Source organism: Rhinopithecus bieti, unplaced genomic scaffold (assembly GCF_001698545.2).
Source record: "Rhinopithecus bieti isolate Rb0 unplaced genomic scaffold, ASM169854v2 scaffold_43749, whole genome shotgun sequence".
Taxonomy (NCBI): Eukaryota; Metazoa; Chordata; class Mammalia; order Primates; family Cercopithecidae; genus Rhinopithecus; species Rhinopithecus bieti.
In genome coordinates, this window is record NW_016818380.1 from 1216197 (window position 1) to 1234517 (window position 18321).

Sequence of the window (18321 nt, forward strand, 5' to 3'; positions counted from 1 at the left end):
TCAGAGAGCACTGAGATGAATATTTATTGATTAGACCATAGCATTTACATTTTAAGAGAGTGAAGTCTTAACCCAAAATGAGATGAATGCAGTGAATTTCATGTTCTGTGGATGGCCAATAGAATCATGTTTTAGGGCTGAGTTTTCTTACATTTCTCAGAAACACTATTTAGGTAGGTGGTCTACTTATGGAAAAAGTGAATTCAGTTGATAACCCAAAGTGGCATTCAAAAGTATTGGGCAAATTGAAGAGGCATATTTACAAAAATTTCAAACTTTCATTTAAAAAAATACTAATGGCACTATTCTAACATTTTGTAAATTGCAGCTCTTATTTGCTTTCCTGGCTGAACACTTTTCCCCTTCTTTCTTTTCAATGGCCTGTGAATTTACTATACTTATCTAAATTTAGTATTGTGTTAAGTGTAGTGAATTTATTTGCACCCTTGTCCAGGAACTACCAGAAAGTCCTGGAGTAAATTAGCTGCCATCATAGCGTGGTTCAGAAGCTCATATGATGTCATCAGGTCCTTGGGTCCCTTTCCTTCTTTTCCTTGCCCTTTAATCTTCAGTGACCCTCTAAACTTTCACCTTCTATATTTAAAAAAAAAACAAAAAAAAACAAAAAAAACTCTTTTGGAATAATTTAAAACTTATAGAGAAGCTACAAAATAGTAAAGAAAGTTTCTGGATACTCTGCACCCAGCCTCCTCTCACATTAAAGTCATGCATGACAATAAAACAGTGACCAAAACTAAGAACTTAACACTGGTACAATACAATAAAACCAGATATTAAATTTCACCAATTTTTCCATTAAAGTCTGTTCCAGCATCTAGTCGAGGGTCTCATGTCACCGCTAGTTGTCATACCTCCTTAGTGGCCTCCATTTTATGACATTTCCTCAATCTTTGCCACCTTTCATGACCTTGACACTTCTAAAGAGCAGTGGCCAGTTATTTTGTAGAATGTCCTTCAAGTTGGGTTTGTCTACTCTTTTCTTATGATTAGCCTGAGGTTATGCATATGTGTTAAGAATATCTTAGGAATTACTACAGGCTTCTGAGGCCAACAAATTAGTTGTACACAATGTCAACATATCATATTATGGAGAACATTAACCTTAAGTGATGTCTGCTAGGTTTCTCCAATGGAAAGCTATCATACCCTTTGTCATTACTAAATACCTTAAATTAGATACTTTGAGACTATGCAACTATCTTATTTCTCCTCAAAAATTTCCCCACTAATTTTAGAGACCATTGGCGTACCTTGCCTGCAAAATTTCTTACTGTACTTTTCTAATAGTAATTTTCTATTTCCCTTGTTTCTTCTGCATTTATTAGTTGGATTTTTTCTGTAAGAAGAGCTGTGTCTTTTCTGTTGATTTGTTCAGTTATTTGTTGAAAAAATAAAATTTATTGATACCATAAATGTTTATTTTATTCCAGTATTATAATCCAATACTTATTCTGTTGATCAAATGGTTCCAGGTTTTGCTTTGGGAAACTCTTTTATGCTCTCTAATATGCCTTCATCATTTTTTTTTTTTTTTTTTTTTTTTTTTTAGCAAATTGTTTCAGGGTTTTGTTTGGGAAACCCTTTTTTTGCCTCTAAAATTCCTTTCACCTTTTTTTTTTTTTTTTTTTTTTTGAGCTCTTGCCTACTTTACAGCACCAAGAGATACTACAGGCTCATTTTATATTTTCTCTACCCCAGCCATGGATTCATTCACTTCTCCAAGGAGTCCCAGTTCCTTTTATTGGAGAATGGTATTTAGAACCCAAGATCTGACTGGTAGGTGTGCTCATCATTATTGGGATGTCATTGCATCTATGCCTGCTTAGCAGATATGGCTAGCAAATATATGTATTTTTCCCATGCATACATGCACACATACATGTATCTGTATTTATTTCTGTATTATCTATCTGGGTATATATTGGGGAGAAAAACCCAGTATATGAGTTCATACTGGTACCTCCAATTCTAATCCCCAAATCTCAAAGTTCATTCTAGACTTCCCCCCCTTTCCTGATTTTAATTTCTTTCTTTGATAGTGAGAAACCTGGCTTTCTTAATCTACAATATATTTACCTATTTGCTCAACACTAGTACAAATATATAAAGCAGTTTTCCAATTGTTAACCTATGCACCTGTGAGGAACTCCTCTATCTTGATTCTGCTTTGTCCTGTGAAAGCCTGTCTCTCATCAGGTTCTATCCATGTGCTGGCCTAGCATCTCCAAGCTTATATTCTCCCCACCTTAAAGAAAGAGTGCTTCCTTTCTCTTTCCCAGAAGTTTCAGAAAAAGCCCTGAGGTGGGTTCTTATTGGACTGACTGGGTTCTATGCTTATCTCTAATATATTGACTGTGACCAGAGGAATGGAATAACCTGACTGGTTGGACCTGAGATACATGCCCAGCTCTGAGCCTCAGAGGTGATTGGCCCACCCAACCCATGGAGAAGAGTGTAGGTGAGGAGTGGTTATCTAAAGAAAATAAGAATCCTTTTATCAGAATAAAGGAAAAAATTCTGTGCAGTGTAAACCCACACAGATCCACTGCATCCTCAAATGAGACAGTAGCACGGCAATGCCAATTGAGAGGGTAGCAATATTGTGGGGACATCAGGAGTGGAGAGTTGGAGAAGTGTAGGTAATACTGCATAGATGCAACTCCCACAAAACAGCAGTTTAAAAAGATGTATGGGCCAGGCACGTTGGCTCACGCCTGTAATCCCAGCACTTTGGGAGGCTAGGGCGGGTGGATCACAAGGTCAGGAGTTCAAGACCAGCCTGGACAATATGGCGAAACCCTGTCTCTACTAAAAAAAAATTACAAAAATTAGCTGGGCGTGGTGGCATGCACCTGCAGTCCCAGCTACTCGGGAGGCTGAGGCAGGAGAATTGCTTGAACCTGGGAGGCACAAGTTACAGTGAGCAGAGATCACGCTACTGCACTCCAGCCTGGGCGACAGAGTGAGACTCCATCTCAAAAAAAAAAATAAAAATAAAAAAAAACAAAAAGTATGTTCAGTTGATATGAAAAGGAATCTTGCTCCAATTTAACAAGAATGACTGCCAGGTTTGTTAAAAGGAAATAGGTGTTTGAATAACTTGATAACTTGAATGCTTTTCATCCAAATTTATGTTAAAACTCTATGACATATCTTCTAGACTGTTTAGTTCCAACAGGTCACTTTGCCTAAGATTTGGGCAACTGCCACCTTGTGGCCAAGACTGCCCCATGGATTAGGAGGGGGCAGCTTGGGCTTCTGGGGTTGTTGCCAGCAGATGTCCAAGATCACTTTTCTATTGCTAATAAAATGACTACAGCTTAAAGCTTCTATACAGTGGAACAACTTAGAAATCCAATCTGTTTTTTTCAAGATTTGAAAGCCATAGAAAACTTTTAAGTAAGATATAGTAGAGGGTTTTGTTTTGTTTTTATATGTAGAGTTAATAAATGCTATTTAGTCTTGGACTATCAACTTATTCTGAACCTTTCCTTCAGGCTAAACTTGTGGGATTTTACTTGGTCTGGTCTCCAGTCCTAAAAAGAAACCAGCTGTATCCTGTAGTTGGCCACCTGTCCTGAATTTGAGAGAGTTAGTTCCAAGGATAAGCCTAGGGTCTCTGTCAGCCTCATTCTAGGCAGGAGGAATGTTTCCTTGGTGTGCCTAGTAACCTCGCTGCTGACGTTTGCTCCCTCTTTTACTGCCATTTGTGTAAATAATACTTCATTTACATAGAAAGGAATTTCTCTAATTAAATGTTACATTTCATTAATCTAGAATTCTGCTAAAAATCGTATTTTAACAAGACTTTGTGACTACCAGCCTCTTTTAAAAATGGTCTGTATCTTTAAAGGGGCTAGGCCCTTTTTTTCTTCTGAGATGTTAGAATGTATCTATAATAGATGACAACAGTTTTTATGCAGCTACCCAGTGGTTTAATCACAATGCAAAAACAACACTGCTAATCTGGACAATCTACATGGATGACAACTCATTGAAATAACTATCAATTAACAACATAATTGTCAGTTATAAGTTGCCAACATTAAAATAAGCAATTGTTACTTCTATGAGGCTTTTGTGCTTTTTTTCTCCCCTCCGCAGGGTGTGGATATAGGGTAGGGGCCTGGGTTGAAAAGTTTAAACTGATGACCAAGTTACTTGTTGTTTTAATCATTAGATCCTCTTCCTTATAGGTTACTCTGAAGTGAAAATAGTGGTACTAGTCATAAAATTCCACTCCAGGCTTGGCAGGTCAACCTGGCCTTGGTTTTGAAATCTCTGTAGCATCAAATGTGATGCCAGGTCTCTATTCCCTTTAATCAGGGCCTGCTGTAGACAGAGCGTGACATTTGAGTTCTCTCCTATTCTGTTGGATCAAGATTGTGTCAAAGAAAACCCAGCCTCTGTATGAAGGCAGAGTCCACTTTTGCTAGAGCAGCCGAAAAGAATTTAACCCAGTATCGTCAGGATAATGGCCTCAATGTTTCCTCTCTACATGATTTCAGCTGAGAGTCCCCTCACCCCAAGCCTCTGTGGGTGAGGGAGCAAAATGTGCAGCAGAAAAAGACTCAGGACTTGGTGGAGGAGGGGCACTGTGAAAGTCAAAATTGCCACAGCCACATTTTGTGTTTCTATCGCTCTCACTTGGTAGAAGACAGGTGGCCAAGTGGACCCAGGTTCCTGGTCATGCAGGAACACCTTCAGGAGGAACTACCTCAAGGTAGGACTCCAGCTTGTGCTTGGGCACAAAACACTTCGTGGTGCAAAATTATGCACCACGAGCCAACACCTGGAGCTAGCTGAAACTGGACTTATGACTGAATTACAACCGGCCCTTTTGCATTAGGCCAATCGATCTGCATCATCAATTGGTACTTCTCCATCTGAAGACAGTTTGACTTGGAACTTGCAACAAATAGCCACCTCCCACTTTGGGGGGCATGGTGATGGAATGGAGAAAAAATAGGCTTTTGAATTAGATTCCTGGAATTAGAATAGTGGTGCTATGAGTTACTGTCAGAGCATGGCCAGGCTTCTTTCTTGGGTCTTTAATTTCTTACCTCTAAAATGATGACAATAAATCCATCTTGCAGTGATGTTTAGAGTATTAAGTCAGCTGACACAGGTTAAGTGCCTCACGTGTTGTTGGTGCTTACAAGTGACTGGTCATGATTAATTTAGAGAGACAGCAACAAAGAGTCTTTTTTTTTTTTTTTTTTTTTTTTGAGATGGAGTCTTGCTCTGTCACCCAGGCTGGAGTGCAATGGCACAATCTCGGCTCACTGCAACCTCTGCCTCCTGGGTTCAAGTGATTCTCGTGCCTCAGTCTCCCAAGTAGCTGGGATTACAGTCATGTGTTACCACGCCTAGCAAATTTTTGTATTTTTAGTAGAGACAGGGTTTCATCATGTTGCCCAGGCTGGTCTCAAACTCCTGGGCCCAAGCAATCCACCTGCCTCCACCTCCCAAAGTGCTGGAATTACAGGTGTGAGCACCAAGCCCAGCCCAAAGACACTTTTATCGGCCTAAAAATATTTAAGTTAATGAAGTAGCTTTGCTTCTTTGATCACAATGAAAGGAAATTTAAGTTAAAAATTGTTAAAATTGTCATCAATATTTTCATTTTAAAACTTAAGATTCAGTGGACTGTTATTGTTACTATGCATAATAACTTTATTAATTATTCACTCCTGAATCAAGCTTTTCTGTGCAACCGAGTAGGTGCTATTTATAAGTGAACAAGTTTTACAAATAGTCTGTGACATGCACAGGTGACATTTAATAATAGTATAGCAAATATCCTTTGTGTTCTTCCCATGGTTATATCATTTGACTGTATGTACATAGCATAGTCAGCATTCCAAAGAAGTCAAGAACTCTCTGTTACCCTAATATCATGCTTGGAGAAGATATGACTCTGCTTTTTATGCTCATCAGCTTAGGGTGGGGGGTACTTTTTAGGTGCCAAAGAATAAGGTTTCCAGTTATTGAATGTTTTGCATGCTTTTCTTTTCTAAATGCTTCTCCTAAGGCAGCCTACTGTTGTGCTTGTTGTGTCACTTGGGTGCCTCTAGACATCTGTACACTTCTCCAGCTGCGTGGGAGACACACTTCACCTTGTGGCTCCTCCTTTCAAAGGTTGCATGTGCTGCATGGAAGAACAGTTGACTTTGCTGATAGGGAACGTCTCATTGCACCCCCTTTCCACACCATCTGTCTGACCTGGACCCATTCCAAACACTACGGCTTTGCTGGCAGAATGGTCTTCCTGCTACAGAAGTTTCGTAATCTGCTAATTGACAGGGTAAGGAAAATTTATATTTGGGTTACAGCTGAAAAGTTGGATGTTTCTTTGATGGGGCTTTAAATGCTGACATATGCTGCCTTGGTTTTTGATTTTAGGCATCCCCGTCTGAGCACAATCACATGCTCTCCCCTGTGTTCTCTGCCTCATTGAGAATATGGCAGCCTTTGGAGAAGAACACCAATATGATCTACTAGGGAATTATCATCTACTTAGTTTACTCATTAAGCAATGATTTTATTATCATTATCTCTTTGTAGTATGAGACAGATGGCAAAGAAGGAGTTTGCTTTATTGAACAAGATGCAGTATTGGGCATGGCAGATCTCCCTGAATGGTTAACATCTTCCACAGTCACTCAGTCTAATAAGCATCTTTGCTTTTGTACAGGGTCTGATTCTACACTCAGCTGCTAATTTAAGTGCAAAGCTGTTAATTTTTTTTTTTTTTTTTTTTCAGGGACAGCGTCTCACTATGTTGCCCCAGGCTGGAGCACAGTGGGGCTATTCACAGGTGTGATCACAGCATACTACAGCCTCTAACTCCTGGGCTCAAATGATTCTCTGCCTCAGCCTCTCGAGTAGTCAATTCTTTTTTTCTACAGGTGGGCTGAGGACAGAAAAATCCTAAAGATGGAAGTATCGTTAAAATCGTGCCGATCCAGTTGACATTTGTGGTTGCCCTCATCTTGTAATTGTGCTTTAAAACTCAATGTAAGCAACCCCCACTGAAGTGAGTACAGTCACGCTTACTGATCCAGACCTGAGTCCTTCAAGCGGCATCCTCTGTGCACAAAAGCTACATGCACAAACTGAAGGCAGTGCATGAGTGTGGTATGACATCTTGCCTCTGGAATCCTGGGGCCCCTCTCTCAGTTGCAGCCCCTTCAACCTGCCCTTGAACAATGATCGGCAGAAAGATGAGAATGAAAGAGAAGAAAGAGAATTTCTTCCATACTTTTCAAAACTTCAAAGAAGTTGTCCCCAGTCTGGTTCTGATGATTCATGTCTCAACGCAAAGCACATATAAATATCTGAAATCTGCACACTGATCGGAAATAGTTTTTGGGAAGTTGGATTTAATCCCATGAGCCAAATGATCACTACCAACAGCGATCAGGGAAAACCAAAGTCCACAGCAAATTTTAATTTGGCAAATGCATAAAATGTTCAAAAGAGCAGAGGTCTCATTTACATTCCTCCCTCTTATATGGGATTTTCTTCTATATTAGTAATTAAAGGGTGCAGGCTATCGAGCGCAACTGTATCACATAATAGCCATCGGGGGCACACTAACAACTTCCTTGAAGGAACGCACACTAGGGTGTTTATGGTTCAGTGTCACATAGACTCTCTTTGATCTAAATTAGGATTCATTGGCAAACTCACAATAGGCTCCACATGTACCCCTCTCAACCTCTTTCTTTTAATCATGGAAATTAAAGATGGAAAATACCCATTAAGTCACTTAGTCCATTTCTCCGTTAGGGCGAAATTGTTGCCTGTGATACACGGGTAGTGCTTGGTCCAGCTTAAATGTAAATGTCTTAGGCAGTATGCAGCCTCCTGATTTTATCATTTTCTTCTTTCCCTTCAGAGGGGAAGAAATATAAAACAGAGGAGGAGATTTCCTCCCTTCCTTATGGGTCGGAGGTAATGGTCGTGGGATGGGCAAATGTACTCACATGCTGTCAGCTTTCTGGAAACCACACCACTTGCTATGGCAATTCCATCACTCATGAAACACGCAGATAATTCAATCCCCGTCTCCAACACGTTTTACTTTTCAGCTCAATGGAACGATTTTGATTCCTGAACTATTCCTATAAACTTGAGTGAGCAGGTATTCCAGATTTGGTGAGGGAGAACGAGGCCCAGGGAAGGAGAACCTGTCTCTTTTAGGCTCCCTCTTTGATTAGTTGGAAACAGCACAGCCCTCCCAATTGGAGTGTGAAGTCATGGGTGCAGTGTGAGCTCACGATTGGGCCACTGCCTATCTTATTCTGGGGAGTGGCCAGTGGAGGTATTTTTATCCTTTGAACATTTGGCACCTGAAAGCTGTGAAATGTGTGTCATTGCACAGTGAATTCCCTCCCTGACTCATGTTCCGCAACGGAAGGAAAATTGTCACTCAGCATCTGCCCACATCTCTAGCTGTTGAAGTGAGTTCTATGGGAAAGTTGCAAAAACCCAGTGACCAACTCTCCAGTGAGGTCTCTAGGGGACAAGTAGCACTGGCTGAGATGAGACTTCAAAAGGAAAATCATGAGCCATTATTAGGTTTGCATTGGGTTTGTTTTAGAGATTTTCTTTTAATCTGTTAAAATCTCTAGTGAAATTGTACTGCCTTAGGAAAATTGAATAAGGTAACGTTTCCAATTCTGATGCAGATGTGCTAGAGTATGATTGTTCACATTATAAGACGGAAGTCTTACCTCCAAAATTCACTCAGTGGACTTCCCTCCTGCATCTGAAGGAGGATCAGGTTTGCAAAACCCGATGCAAAACCCAATCAAGAAGGCTTCTGATTGTCTAAAGCAATGGCAGGGTTCTATCAGACAGAAAAAGTGCTTTCAGTCATGTCCAAACACCATGGATAATACTAACTGTACATTCACAGAGAGATAATGTTCAGGGCCTCTATCGTGTGTCATATATTCCCAAGATATTTCTGATTTTAAATATCCCATCGGTGGTAATATATAATGAATCTTTGAATGGATGCACACATACAAAATCAGAATCAGTTCTAACTTGATGGTCTAGCGTCAGAGTATACAGAATGAATGCAATTCTAATATGGGATCCTATCTTTTGCTAATGAAAATGTCAAGTTTTAAGGCAGATGTGGCAGAGACTGCTTGTTGTTCTCCCAGTAACCATTCTCCCTGATTTTTAGTGCCTGCATCTCCCACCCACCAGTATGGCTGGAGAACTGTATTCTGGCCAATGAGATGTAGGGGGAAGCGGCGTGGGGCATTCCTGGATGGTGTCCTTATAGAGCACCATCGTATCCCCTGCTCCCCTTCCCTGCCACCTGGAAAGCGGCCATGGTGGTTGGAGATCTAGCTGCCACCTTAAATCCCAGGAATGAGGATCACATCCTAGGAACACCTGGAAGGTGCCTGCACCCCACATAATTTCGTGGAGTGTCCAGACTAACCCTAGACACCCTTCCTGTGGACATTTTTGTACATGTATGAATAAAACCTAGTGTGTTAAAGTCACTGTTTTCTAAGGGTTTTTGTCACCCAAATCTAACCCTAATCCTAATTTTGTCACTGGTCTTAACCTTTATTTTGTTTTTTGCACTTTTTTTTTTTTTGAGATGGGGTGTCACTCTGTTGCCCAGGCTGGAGAACAGTGGCACGATCTCAGCTCACTGCAATCTCCATCTCCTGGGCTCAAGCCATCCTCCCACCTCAGCCTCCTGAGTAGCTGGGACTACAGGTACATGACACCATGCCTGGCTAATTTTTGTAATTTTTGTAGAGGCGGGAGTCTCCCTATATTGCCCAGGCTGGTCTCAAACTCCTGAGCTCAAGCTGTGTGCCTGCCTGGGCCTCTCAAAGTGCTGGGGTTACAAGTGGGAGCCTGTAACTAATTAAGCACCTGGCCTTAATCTTTATTTTGATACAACTTAACATCTTCTTAAAGTCTAGGTATTTCAGTTTCAGTTGATAATCAATGCTGGTTGATAATCATGTTACATTTATTCCTCAGTTGATAATCATGTTGCAGTGGATAATCACATTTCATGTATTCCTCTGAACATGACCTTGAAGGGTTTGCAGATAAAGGTGCATGGAAGAACCCCAAACTTACAGATTCCCAAATATGTGATTAGGCAAAATAACAAGATGGACATTGAGAGTGGGAGGCCTCATTCAGTTTCTTGCATCCATTCTGTTTGCAACATGTAGAAATATGTACTTCCATTCCATAAATGGTTTAATGAGAACCCAGGCAAAAATAATGGTTACTATAAATAAAACTCAAGAGTGAGGGCCCAAAGTCAGGACGAGTCAGGACCAGGAGAATGTAAAAATGGACGGAGGGACAGATAGTGAGTTCCAAAGTGGTGTGTATCCACAGACTCAACTGTGGTATGGGAAAACATATGCTAATACTAGAATGTTTAGGTATGTTTAGCCAGAGTCACTCTTCATCCCAAAAGGAGAGGCATGAAGATTTAGTCATATTTAACATGGAGACTGGCGTATGCTTCACTCTACCAGCCCACAACACCAAGGGAAGACACGGGGCCCTGAGGAAGGCGGGGCAGGAGCTCCACACCACAGGGAAGCCGGCAGGGCCACCTCCCTGCTTGGGCTGCTCTCGGCAGGCTGTGGCATCCTGCAGTACACTCATGCTTGTCATCTCACTCATGGCCAAAGCAAAAATATTTACTATGGTCTATGAGGCCCAGCAGGATCTGGCCTTGCGTGAAGTCTCTGAGTTCCTCTCCGACTCCTCTCGTTCATTTCTCTCCAGCCACTTGGGGCTCCTTGTTCCTCCCACAAACCAGGCACACTCCTGCCCCAGGGCTTTTCCACTGGCTGTTGACTCTGCCTGTAACGCTCTTCCCCTAGACAACTGTCTAGCTGGTTCCCTCACTTCCTTTGGGTCTTGATTTCATGTCACCTGCGTCCGGTTCCATGGGTTTGTGGCTTATACTCTTCATGTTTATGTGAATCCTCACAGAAGGAGGATAGCAAGCTGAAACTTACTTCCGCACAGAAACTGCTGCTTTCACTTCACATGCCAGGATTCTATTCAAGCAAATAAGAACATAGCAAAGCTGGTGCTTCTCCTACTACTCAGACAAGTTCTTTGTTAGCCTCATGAGAAGTAAATGTAATGACAGTCCAATCTAACTGGGTGTGAAAGAAGAAATTGAAACAATTTGAAATCATTAGAAGACTTTTTTTTTTGAGACTGTTTCACTCTTGTTGCCCAGGCTGGAGTGCAGTGGTGTGATCTCGGCTTGCTGCAACCCCCGCCTCCCAGATTCAAGGGATTCTCTTGCCTCAACCTCCCAAGTAGCTGGGACTACGGGCACCTGGCACCACGCCTGGCTAATTTTTGTAGTTTTGGTAGAGGCAGGGTTTTGCCATGTTGGCCAGGCTGGTCTCGAACTCCTGACCTCAGGTGATCTGCCCACCTCAGTCTCCCAGAGTGCTGGGATTACAGGCGTGAGCCACCATGCCCGGCCCCTAGAAGACCCTTTGAAATATGGATTTACATCCTCAGTCATTGACAATGAGCCCTGGCCTCTGTGTATATTATGCTTTAAAATATCAGGTAATAATAGACGTACATGTATTTTATCTGTGTATTTATTTAGAGACAAGTTCTCACTCTGCAGTGGCACAATCATAGCTCATTGCAGCCTCAACCTCTCAGCCTCAAGTGATCCTCCCTCCTCAGCCTCTCAAGTAGCTGAGACTACAGGCATGTGCCACCATGCCTGGCTAATTTTTAATTTTTTTGTAGATATGGGGTCTTGTTATGTTACCCAGGCTGGTGTCAAACTCCTGGATGCAAGTGATCCGCCTGCTTCAGTCTCCCAAAGTGCCATCATTACAGTCATGAGCCACCATGCCTGGCCATGTATATGATTTATAAATAAATAAATAAATACACATCTAGTAGGGAGTTGTCCTTAAATTTTTCCCTATGGGGATGGTGAGATTAAAAAGTGATTTTGAGATCAATGGTATAGGCGATCAAGACCTATGCTATATTTGAATTTTGATTTGACTGTGAGCTTCCTAAAACCTTTAAAAAATGAGAGAGAGAGAGAGAGAGAGAGAGAGAGAGAGGGAGAGAGAGACAGGGCGCATTGGCTCATGCCTATAATCCCAGCACTTTAGGAGGCTGAGGTGGGCAGATCATGAGGTCAGGAGTTTGAGACCAGCCTGGCCGATATGGTGAAACCCCATCTCTACTAAAAATACAAAAATTAGCTAGGCGTGGTGGTGCACGCCTGTAGTCCCAGCTACTCAGGAGGCTGAGGCAGAAGAATCACTTGAACTCGGAAGGCGGAGCTTGCAGTGAGCTGAGATCACGCCACTTCTCTCCAGCCTGGGTGACAGAGCGAGACTCCGTTTCAAAAAAAGAAAAAAAAAAAGAAAGAGAAATGAACAGTTAGGACATAACTTTCGTGCTCAGGAGTGACAAACTGTTTCCTCAAGGGAAGTAAAGCTTGTCTCAGCTTTCAAAAAAAAGAAGAATAAATTTTTTAATGGGGTCTTTCCTGTGGGGACCTGGGTGATACAGTGGACAATATCCTCCACATTTTTCCCACGGCAGATGCTGCGAGTTTCATTTGACTGCTTCTCAAAGGACTTTTGAGCATTCTGTAATTGTTGGCTGTTATGACTGTAAATGCTGTGTCAGTGATTGGGGTCTACGTAGTGCTAGGTTCATTTCACAACCAAACAGTTTAGTTTTCACTTTACCCTGTAACTATCAACTGGTGGTTGAACGCTTGGCTGATCATTTTTCACCCTTTGCCTGGCATAAGCATTGGCTTGGGTGCTTCCCCTTTCTTGTGCTCTGATTTCTTAAATCTGTGCAAAATGTTTGTCATAGTATTGCCTGACAATATATATCAGTCCATATTTTTCTTTATGAATGTTTATTCCACAATTTGATCTACATCATTGAAGCAGCAGCCTTGTGATTTGTTTTCACCGTATTCTCCTGAGACTCCCAGCCGGGCCCCAATCTTCTGATCTTGTGGGCCTCTTCACTGAATGAGGTTTTCTCTAAAGTTGCCTAAGCTGAGGCTTTCCTGCCTAACAGACTGAAAACTTGCAACACTGAAGCAAAGAGCTGCTCCTGTTGGTTATATTTTGGGCATTTCTTCCAGCTCAGATGGGAAATTTGAGATACATTTGTGTAATGTTTTAGGAATTTATCCCCTGCTCTCCCTACCACGGTATCCATCAGGTTCTTCCTATTCAACAATTATATGCACTGGCTTTCGAAAAGAGCCCCCAGGATGGGCCCTCTGGTGGAGGGGGGAGCCCCATCTTCAGGGATGCAGTTAGACATGCTTGTGCTTGTGGCCCAGTTGAGACATCTGGGACCTCATTAAGAATGAGGCTTAAGGAAGATGCCAAAGGGCTTTTAAAAGATATGAATCTCTGAAACCACAAAAAACCTTATGCTCTATATCCGCACCCGGTGAAACCAGGGCTCACCTTTTGCTGACACTCACTGATGTAGCTGCATTGGTTGTCTGGATGTGGAAATCCATCCATGTGCGTCAGTACGTGGCCACTGCCCCAGGCCCGCTTCCTGTGCGCTTTCCCTCACCCCAGCTGCTCTGGATGCCACAGGAAGCCTCCATTCCTTCCCCACCATCCAGAACCTCACCCCTGGATTAAAGTAAATGGAAAGGCTGACTTTTGCACGGCCTCACTATACTGTGGGCCTGGCCCAGCGGCCTCCTGTGTCTCCCCTCTCAGAGTCTGTTTCCTGCTTGCCCCCCACATCCTTGATTCCTCCAGGGCATTCACTGTCTCTACTGGAGAGTGCTTTTGCCACTCACAGAAATGACCTGGGGCAAGTCCTGTGGCCTCAGATCATCCACTGCCGAATGGAGTTGCTGTGTGAAATGACTGAGGCCCTGGGCTTAGCATATGGGAACCTCACAGGAAGGTGAGCTCCCTCCTTTTCCTTCTCCTCTTCCTTCCCCTTCCCCTACTCTCTTTCTCACTATCACCTTCACCATCATCCTGCACCCTGGGACCCAGTCCTGCTCTCAGCCACTGTTTGCCAAGCCCCATTAGGGCGGGAGATGTGAATTAAAGGGCTGGTAGTGCTCAAGTGTGTTCAGGAAGGGTCGAGAGGGGCAGGTGAAAACTTTTATCCTTCCTGCTTCAACCTATCCACTTCTTGAGTCTTGGGGCACGTTCAGGAGAATGAGGGTGTGTTCCAAATTCCCCAGTGACTTCCGGGAAACCTTTCTAGTCTTTTTATCCTGTAAAAGATAGTTTCCTACACGTCCTGCCTTGCTTCTAAACACTTCTTTTGAAGCACAGTAGTGAATAAATGAGGGAAGCCCCCTGCTGGGCCTTCTCTATGATCTCCTACCCCCTTGCTTGTCTGCGTTGTAATTGTTACTTTTTCTGGCAAGTCTGATTTCAGGGGCTTTGTTAGGTGCTCTGACAGTGGTTCCCAAACTGGTCTGCACATTGGAACCACCTGGTTAGCTTAAGCAAGTGCAGATGCCTGGTTCCCACGCTCAGAGGTTCTGATTTGATGGGTGTGGGGTGCTGTCTGGGCAGCGGGAGCTTTAAAAGCTCCCCAGGTGATTCTAAATGTGTGGCTGAGTCTAGAACAATGGTCACAGCAACCTAATGCCATGGGGGCACCCGGACACTGGAGAGATTCTTGCTGAGTCTTTTGGTACGGGCGGGCTGTGGACTAATGAATGAATGGTTTAAGCTAATAAATTGTTATTTACTGCCTGTTTATCATTTCCTGAAGGCAGTGGTTCTCAAACTTTAAAGCATATGAGAATTCCCTGAAAGGCTGTGTAAACCCAGGTTACTGAGTCCCACACCCAGATTTTCTGGTTTAACAGGTTTGAGGTGGTTAATTTGTAACCAGTTCCCTGGAAATGTTGTTGCTGAGGGCCCAAGGACCACACTTTGAGAACCACCGCCTTAAAGCGGCGTTTCTCCACCCTCCCTGGGCACTTGTTAATAAGCCAAGATTCTTGGGTCCCACTCTAACCTGCTGAATTGGCCTCTCCAGGGAAGGTGCCCGGACTGTTTGGTCACCAGGCATGTTTTGGTTCTTATTGTCAGGGGGCCTGGAACCAATACCTTAAAACAACACCAAGTGAGGAACCAGACACACAAGCCTAGGTTAGAATAACGAATGTTCACATTTAGAGTTGACAGTGGTTTAGATGGTAATTAAAAGGACAAAAAGATCCCCCCAACAACCCCAGTGATATTGGGCCTGCAGGTCTGTGTCGAGCTTCAGACATAGGTCTCTGTTCCTCAGGATGGCATTTGGTACAGTTGTCAGGAATAGGCCTACTTTAAATGATACCAAGTGAAATTTAGAAGATGAAGGGGTAAAACTGATTACTATGGTTGGAAACGCTTGGTGATACAGGATAAAAATAAGTACAACATGTCCAAATCCAGGATGATAGTTCATGTAACTCCTAACAGAGATATTATTTGTCAGATTGCTTATGCCTGTATGCAAGGGCATGTGACTGTCTGTGCAGTTTAGGCACACAAAGTACCAAAATATGGTGTGAAGGCTGGCCTGACAAATTATGCTTCAGCACATCGTAGTGGCCTGCAGGCTTCTCAACACGTTTGGCATGGATGCCATCTAGGAAGGCCAAGAGGAGGTGACCAGAGATGAATATGATGCGGAGAGCATTGATGGTCAGCTTGATGTCTTCACCTACTATTTGGATGCAGGCCTTGCCAGAACCACCACTGACAATAAAGTTTTTGGGGCCCTGGAAGCTGTGGATGGAGGCTTGTCTATCCCACAAAGTACTAAATGATTCCCTGGATATGATTCTGAAAACAAGGAATTTAATGCACAAGTGCATTAGAAGCACATCACAAGTCAGAATGTTGCAGATTATATGCATCATCTAATAGAAGATGAAGATGCTTACAGGAAACGGTTCTCACAATACGTAAAGAACTGCGTAACTCCAGACTTGGTGGAGGAGAGATATAAGAAAGCTCATGCTGCTGAAGGAGAGAATTCAGTCTATGAGAAGCCCAAGAAAGAAGCTAAAAAGAAGAGGTGGGACCTGTCTCCCAAACTGTTTCCTGCCCAGAAGAATGATCAGGTAGCTCAAAAGCAGGCAGGCTTCCTTAGAGCTCAGGAGCTCTGAGGTCTGCTGAGTGCTAAACTTAACAATTCTCTATGAAGATTTTTTCAGATAAGACAATAAACGTATTGACCAAGCAGAGAAAAACAAAAGGCTAAAGTGAACATATTAGTAGAGCGATGCTGAAAGCATTCTTCCCTTATATCATAGGACTTCTCCTTCTTTTCATCCCACACTCAAGCCCTAGGCATTACTATTGGGTCTTCCAGTGGATGGCATGAAATGAGTTAGGCAAAGCAACAAATCTCTTGCTGAATATTGATCAGTGTTATAGGCCTTTAAAAAATAGAATATAATTGATCTCAATTTATTTTTGAACACTGTTCAACAAACGGTTTGGAGGCTGGGGAAGAATTTATATTTGAAAGCTAAAGACATATACCTCAATATTTTCTGGTTTAAAGCAGTTAGATCAGGCACTTATTGGTCAATGTTCAATCTTTGGGAGTTTCTCCCTCTTCCACCTTCTTCTAGTCAAGCTGGTTTCAGGAACAGGGAATGCTTAGGTATCCAATGTGCCAAGGGAGAGGGGATAGCTGGTCCCTAATTCTGAGGGTCACCTGCCAGTGGTCTTAATGGCCCAGGCCACATTGCTGTGATTATTCCAGCAGTCCTCAGGCCTGCAGGTGATTTTTCTCCTGGGTTGGACAGTCTTTTCCTAGGCTGACAATAGGTCTGTTCCTTAGACCTTCAAATAGATGCTTTCTAAGCCCTGCAGGAAATGTTCTTCTGATGGGGAGGTGGGAACCTGTATACACATTGGTAGATGTCCATGAATTTTCTTGGGCTTGGGAATTTAGATGGCTTTTGCTGTATTACAGATCCTGCTTTTTAGTGATTGACCAGGGACAGAATGCAGGTCACTTGCTTCCTGGAGCAGGATTTGGTATGCTGGCTCATCTCCTTTCTCTGTCCCCACCCTATGCTTGGCCATAACTCCATGCCATCTCCACATGGCTCCCTGTTTCTTTCTATCTCCATATGCTGATCTTAGCTTTTCCAGATCCAAGAGACAATTTGTTATAGGAAGAACTGACAGAGTTGAGCCAAAATCTGCTGTCTTTAAACTCAGGTCTGACATACAACTCAATTCCTAAAGACTAGAAACGCCATCCCATGTAGGAAGCATTCTGTTCGTGTCTGCATTTGTGCATGTATTTGTGGAGCCTCTGCTGTGCGTTGGCATTGTGCTAGGCTTTGTGTTGGGTGCTGCTGACCACAGAAAGGTCCCAGACATAGGAATGCAAAAATAAAATTGCAATAGCAGGCAGCCTTTAATTAAGATCAAAGTACTGATGATCTAAGTAAGTGTTAGATAAGAATGTGACTGTGCACTGGAATAGTAAGAGAAGACTTCTTTGAAACAGTAGGTCTGGGTCAAGCCAAAGCTCGAGGAGGGGAATGAAGCTGACAAAGTGGTGAGACAACTGGATAAGACTCTACCCCCCACACTGATGAAGCATTTGCCATTGCCCTCAGTAGCCCACGAGTGCCCAGGGAAACGAAAGGCTGGGGCAGGTGAATTCTAGTGAGTTGATAGATGTCATGGTCAGTTACAAACTGGAGGAGAAGATGATGTGGGGAATACCAAAGAAAGTGATGTGAAACAAGAGGGGAGTGGAGTTTGATTCTGTGCCACCATTGAGATACTACATTTCATGTTATTTTATCAAGAACAGATGTCGGTGTGTCAAATTGATTCAAATGCAGAAAGGCCAAAATGTAGATGCACTAAATTTGCAAAGCTTTAGGGAAACTGGAAATTTTATAATCTGCTGATTTTAATACTCCATCAGTGTAGTATTCTTACCTAAGAAATGCAGAATATGAAGTCTATTTTTCCTTTCATAAAACTTAAGGATGAGATGTATGAGGGAAGACAACATAGGGAATATTTGTGTAGAACTAGTCGTAAATTCAAGTTATCTGACTGTGTAGCCAGGTATGCTCATTGGACTGACTCCAAAAAGTTATCAAGGGAATATGAGCAAATGCAGCTTTTGCTCCTCAGAGTTCATCAAAATCCATATCTTTTACAATTCTTTTTATGTTGGCCCTAAAATGCTACTTGACTGAAATAATCTTCCCCTCGATAGCAAAGAATG

At 42.6% G+C, this 18321-nt stretch overlaps 1 pseudogene; it reads left to right on the top strand.

The window, feature by feature from the left end:
- The first annotated feature begins 15343 nt into the window (after nt 1–15343).
- Nucleotides 15344–16219, top strand: LOC108518519 (60S ribosomal protein L5-like; annotated as a pseudogene).
- Nucleotides 16220–18321: the final 2102 nt, after the last annotated feature.